Below are 6000 nucleotides of genomic sequence, written 5' to 3'. Positions count from 1 at the left end.
CCCAAAGAGAATTTGGTCCTTTGTTTGTCTTCCAACCATCTCCTAGGACTGTGCTCCCATAATTACATTATTTTGAGTATTATGTAACTTACCTCAGTTAAACTCCTGATGGGTCAAGTCAGCTTAAGTGACTGATCATGGTAGCTGATAGATAATGTATCTTACCGTATGGTATGTCCTGGCCACCAGGCAACCTCACAACCCTAGTTGTTACTAGTTAGTTTACTACAAAGTGAGGGAAAAAAAAAAAAATCCTAGTTTTGATGATTATGAGCTTTTCATCAGGTTCAACTGAACTGTTAGGCATATAAACTATAATATCCTTATTGTGTTGAGATATTTACATATAGAATCATAGACTATGCTTAGTTGGGAGGGACCCATCAGGATCATCGAGTCCAGCTCCCAGCCCTGCACAGACACCCCAACAATCCCACCATGTTGGTCATGTTGGCCAAAGGGTCCTTGAAGTCAGCCAGGCTTTGTGCTGTGACCAGTTCCCCAGGGAGCCTGTTCCAGTGCCCAAACATGCTCTGGGTGAAAAACTTTTTCCTGTTAGCCAACCTAAACCTCCCCCAGCTCATATGTATTGTATATGTTTTACACATATACACTGATTATTGCGTGAATATATACAGACATACATATGTTTATACAAATATACACACACTGATACTTATTTTAAAGAAAAGACATATGCTGTCCTAAAGAAAATGAAAGTTAAAATAAAAATAATTGTGTCATAGGTTTGAAAAGAGACGTTTAAAAGTTTTTTGCTAGGGTCCCATTCCCCCCCCCCCCCTCTGTTTCTCCCGGGATGGGGGGAGGTGTGTAAGTGGGGGGACGGTGCGAAGGCGTTCGCGTTGCGCAGCGCGGGGGAAGGGTGGAGGTTCCCTGGAAACGCGGTTGCTGGGGGTGGGGCACGGCTGGGGAGTCTTTTGTTCGAAGGGGTTTTGGTTTTTGTCGGCCGACCGGGCGGGTGCCCGTTTTCGGCCGCCTTTTTTTTTTTTTTTTTTCCGGGGGGGAAGTTTTTCCCCACGGGACACCTCGCGGAGGACGACTGAGGGAGAGAGACCAACCCATCTCAGAGCGAGGTATTCTGCTTTCGAGAGTGCCTTTGGGAAAAAAGACTCTTTCATATGCTGGCTGCAAAGCCATCACTGCTGCGAGCACACGTGGCTGCGAGCAGCTCTTGAGCTGCCGGGACATTTTACCTTCATTCCCCTCCCCCCCCCCCCCGCCATCTGGGAAATTGGGACTTTGCTTTTGTTTCTTCTGAAAATTTTTTATTGCACCATTTGTGGTTTATTCAGATTTTTAACAAAAAGCTATTCCTTTTCCACACTTCCACCTGAAGTTTCTTAATTTCTGAGTTGTTAATATCTTGCTAAGCTTAGACAAATTGTTTTCCTGGAACAAACATTTCTGTGTTTTAATTTTTTTTTTATTTTTTTGCATACTATGTATGAGTGTGACTCATATTTTTGTGGAACGCAATTATTTTAAAATAAGCACAAATGAGATAAGCATTTTTACAGCTGAGCTCCAAAACTTAGCACCTTGAAAAGATGAACTAAATATAGTGTGTAATTACTCCTTCCCATTTGCTATAGCTTTGCTCTCCAGTTGTATTTTCTCTTTTGATTCTGCCATGCTGCATGCAGTGTGACCTTTGAAAGATAGCAGTGAACTTCTTAGTATGTTGGCGGTGTCTGGCCACACGAGGTGGCCCGATCAGTTGTGAGATCCAGATGTAAAGAACTGAAATGTGGTTTTCTCGGCAACAGCATTTGGGTCTCTCAGCACCTTCCTGACTGCTCCATTACAAGTAATTCTTTGCTGACTCTGTGGCTTGCTTTAGAGCAGCTGTCAGACTTGTGGTTAGGGTTATGTATAGGAGGAAGGTGGTTCTTCACACTCTTTAGCTAGCTCACTTTTGTTTCTGGAAATCTCTACATTCTGCTACACTTCAAAGGAGATAAGCATGGGGGATGGGGATGAAGTGATAACAGCTGGCTGGAACAGGGTTTGTTTTCCATAATGAGATCATTTAGCCAAGCCTAGGATGAAGTGAGACTGTCATATGTTTCCAGCTCCTCTGAGACCTTTCAGAACAACCTTGATAAGATGCAAGCACACTTCTAATAGTTTCAGATTGAGTTCCAACTCTGAATTGTCACCTAAATTATCCTTCCTGAGACGACCAGAAGGATTGGAGGAAGAGATGGAAGTCAAGGTTTGAATTCTTCCGCCAAAGAGGGAAGAAAAAGGCCTTGTGAAAATTAATTTTTTGCTTCTATAACTACTTCCCATAAAAGTAAAATGACTTTCCCTACTGTGGTGTTGCCACCAAAGTATCATGTAACATCCTTAAGGTTAACGAACTGTCATATTTTTGTCCTGAAATTTGATAGTGGGATACATGTGTGCAGTTGGTCATTAGAAGAAGTTACTGCATCTCAAAGCTGAGTTTGCTGAACCCCATTGTCTTCTAAGGATCATTTAGAAACCTGTAAAAATGTGTGGCAAAGCAACTAGAATGTCATAAAGCTGCCTTCCTTAATAGCCACAATTTGGGTATTGCTAAATTTAGCTGATGACTGTCTGGAAATTTGCATTTGCAGTTATCAACGCCTTGCAAAGTGAGAACTGATATAAGCTGTTGCCACTCTGATCAAAAGAACTGCTTTTCCAGCAGTCAGCACTGTTTTCCACACACCAGCAAAGCCCATATATTCCATTTTACAGTGAAGAATTCTCTGGCATTTTCATCTTCCATGACTGGAGCAATTTATTCAAAGTAGACCTGAATATGATTTTGCTTCACTCCCACTCTCACAGGCTAGCTCTGTGGAGCTAAGTAAATCAAGCCCTGGACCAAGCAGCTGCTGTACTATTTGCACTTACTGGCCTCTGAATGTCAGTAAGAGAAGAATATCATTACAATTACAAGATTAACAGCATTTTAATGAGAAATCCAGTGGTTCAGTACAATATACCAGGCATGATGCTTTATTAAAAAAATAATAAAGAAGATGGTACAATTATCGTCATCATCTCCAGCCTAATTTTTCACTGCCTTCCCTTATTTTCAAGCAAGAGTTGTTGCACAGCTCTCCCTGCACTTGTTCCCAGATGCAGAAGAAAAAAAAAAAGAGAGAAAAAAGTATGTGACTAAAGAATTTGTCAAGTTTTTTTATGATTTCTGTGAAGCACTCAGATATTTTGGGAATGAACAGCATGTGAGTAGTGTGGATAAAACACATGTAAACAGCAATATTTATGTGGGTATGAAGGACTGGGACTCTAGTGCATTTCCCTTCACTAGAATACCAGAAACAGGGAGGCCAGGTACAGACTTTTTATGGTAATTCTGAAAACATCTAAAGTGGGAATTGAAGGAGATTGGGAACAGAAAGAGATTAGATCTAGAGTGTCCTGACTTGACTTTTGACCTTTTCAATAAAGCAGCTGCAAATGCAAAAGAACTCCTGGAAAGGTTAGCTGTTTGTTAGACTTTGCCCAAAGTATTTGGGTGTCCTGTAGGTCCTTAGAGCAGATCTATGTGTTTGAAGCAAGGGACATATATGAGATGTGCAGTTCTTGGATTCATTGTGCTTTCATTTACATTGGAAATACTGTCATCAGCACACTTTATTCCTGAAAGCATCAGTGATAGGAAAAGTAGCTCAGACACTGCTTCCTGTAACACCTGCCAGGGCTGATAATCAGGGCACAAATGATAATCAGGGCACCCAAGTATTGCTTAGTACACGCTAAGGGTTTCCTGCTTTCTGGTGAGCAGCTTAGCAGAGGAGTGTCTATGGAAACTTTTGAGTGTAGGAGACTTTTTAATTATGCAGATTTTCATGCAATTCTGTCATTTTAGTTTACAAATAGCCAGCACCATCTTATGGTTGTTAATGCGCACTTTGTTTAGACTTACTCTTTTATGAAATCGTTTAGTTTTCTCCTCCTACTAAGACACTTGTGTTGAATACTGTCTGAGAGGATGCAAATGAGCGGTTGATGAATTGATGGCTACTGCTGTTTGAGAACAAATGAGAACACGCTTATATTCTCTGCTTTTTCTCCAAATATTTATCACTCAGCAGAGGATAACAAGGTCTTCAAGAGGCTGAAAGAGAGCACTGTTAACAAATGGTAACCCAGCACTAAGAATAACCAGGGAACTTCTATTGAGGGCCATCCCTTTAATTAGATGTATGACATGTGCTTTTAGCAGTTCTCTGCTGGTAAAATATTCTTGTAAAATAAAGGATGTTATTTCATGGATGTTTACAGGGAATAATGTGAAGCCTTCTAAAATGACAAAGGCAGCATGTTTCTGACCTACCTTCTACTACATTTGTTCTCTATGTATGGATATTCTGTGAAGGAGATTGGATTCACCCAACATGGATGAGACAAGTTACTATGAAATTATTTTAGTAATCACAGATTTATGGCATTACAGGGGTAGTGGTACGAAGCAAACCATCTGCCTTTCTGCTGGACGCCAACCAAAAAGCATTAATATGCCTTAGGGAGAAGAGATAACATGGACTCAGTGTCATGAACTGACGTGCAGGTACCCTACCAGCAGATGTATAGTGTTTAAATATAAGCTAGCTGATAGGTTAGGGATAAAGTTCATGATTAGAGCTCATCCATTTTAAACAGGTAATTTATGTACAGTTAGTTAGAGAAATGTCTCTCATTATAAGTATCAGCAGTTCTGCTGAAGTCAGTGGTGCTCTGTTGCTCTTCCTGTGCTGCGTAGGTAGCCAGGCTAGAAATTTAGAGGCCCTTTCTCTAATATTTCTGAGTGGAATCATACAGCACTAATGTGAGCACTGTTAAATGTGTGACATTTGCTGCTGGCAGCTTTGAATGTCTTACAGTGGAGGGAGGCTTTAGTGCAAGCCCTGGGGATGCTATAAAGCCTATGGCAGAGGTAAAACTTTTAATATCCTTTTGTAGTAAAAGCAAAATCTTTATGTCATACTCATCCTAAGTATCATTGATATACAAGGACTTGTGAATTAAATTCTGTAAGTACCTTCTATACTCACTAGTTCATTAAACTCTTTGCCTCAGAAAGGGTGTGTGCCTCCACTGTAAAAGGGGAGCACTTGTCTTCAAGGATAAAAGGGAACACCTTTCTGCACAGCCTGGAGGTGGTAGTGCTACTAGGGGATAACTAGTGGGTTTAAATTCTGAATGGAAACTTAAAAGTCATCTTGACATAATAGCACATTGAGATATTGCTGCTTCCACAGAGTGACATGTTCCTGTGTACATGAACAAGCATCGTTTTCTTGTGGTGATCTTCATGGAGATTTATTTTATGTATCTTTCATGCCTCTGGCATGACAAGTGATGCACCACTGTGGACTATGCTGTCAGAGATACAGATTCCTGTATAAACAAAGGTGCATGACTTTATAGTCATGACAGGCTTGTAGGAACCATTGAAACCACATTGGTTATATATAGTAAGTTAATGGCTTGTGAAGATTTGTTAAGTCAATACCACTGTGATTTTACTTTTTTCTTTCTTTCTTTTGGCTACTTGCAGTATATTAAAAAATAGTATGGTGCTTCCGTATTTGTAGATATTGAGACTGAAGGCTTGGCTTTAGCCTCAGATCAGGAAATAGGGCATGATGCAAAGATCTCTACATTCCAGGTACAGCTAATTGAGACTGAATAAGGAGTATAGCCAGCCTTCATTGCTAGAAAGGCGAGCTTAGGCACAGTGGCTGTAGAGAACTTGAGAGCTCCTTCTTACCTTAAGACCAGGAAAGGCATGGAGGAAGTCTTTAATCCAGTTTCAATGCCTGGATTTTGCTCATTTCAACCCTGTTAAGGAGAGTTCTCCTACTGTAGCGTAGCAGTTTACATATGACTCAGGTTAGATTTCAAAGCTAAGTTAGTTTAGCTGATTTAGCTTCTAAAGGAGCACCTCGTGCAGGGTGACACTAACTGATACCCAAA

At 40.7% G+C, this 6000-nt stretch overlaps 1 long non-coding RNA gene across 1 annotated transcript in view; it reads left to right on the top strand.

The window, feature by feature from the left end:
- The first annotated feature begins 962 nt into the window (after positions 1–962).
- Positions 963–6000, top strand: part of LOC126638665 (uncharacterized) — a 28879-nt gene continuing 23841 nt past the window's right edge. Inside the window, exon 1 of the long non-coding RNA XR_007628656.1 lies at positions 963–1094. This is a non-coding gene — a long non-coding RNA (uncharacterized LOC126638665). The remainder of the gene's footprint in view (positions 1095–6000) is intronic.

This window comes from Myiozetetes cayanensis, unplaced genomic scaffold, assembly GCF_022539395.1.
Source record: "Myiozetetes cayanensis isolate MyiCay16 unplaced genomic scaffold, myiCay2020 scf18, whole genome shotgun sequence".
NCBI classification, from domain to species: domain Eukaryota; kingdom Metazoa; phylum Chordata; class Aves; order Passeriformes; family Tyrannidae; genus Myiozetetes; species Myiozetetes cayanensis.
The sequence above is the reverse complement of the archived record's forward strand: the minus strand, read 5'-3'. Positions and strand labels throughout refer to the sequence as shown.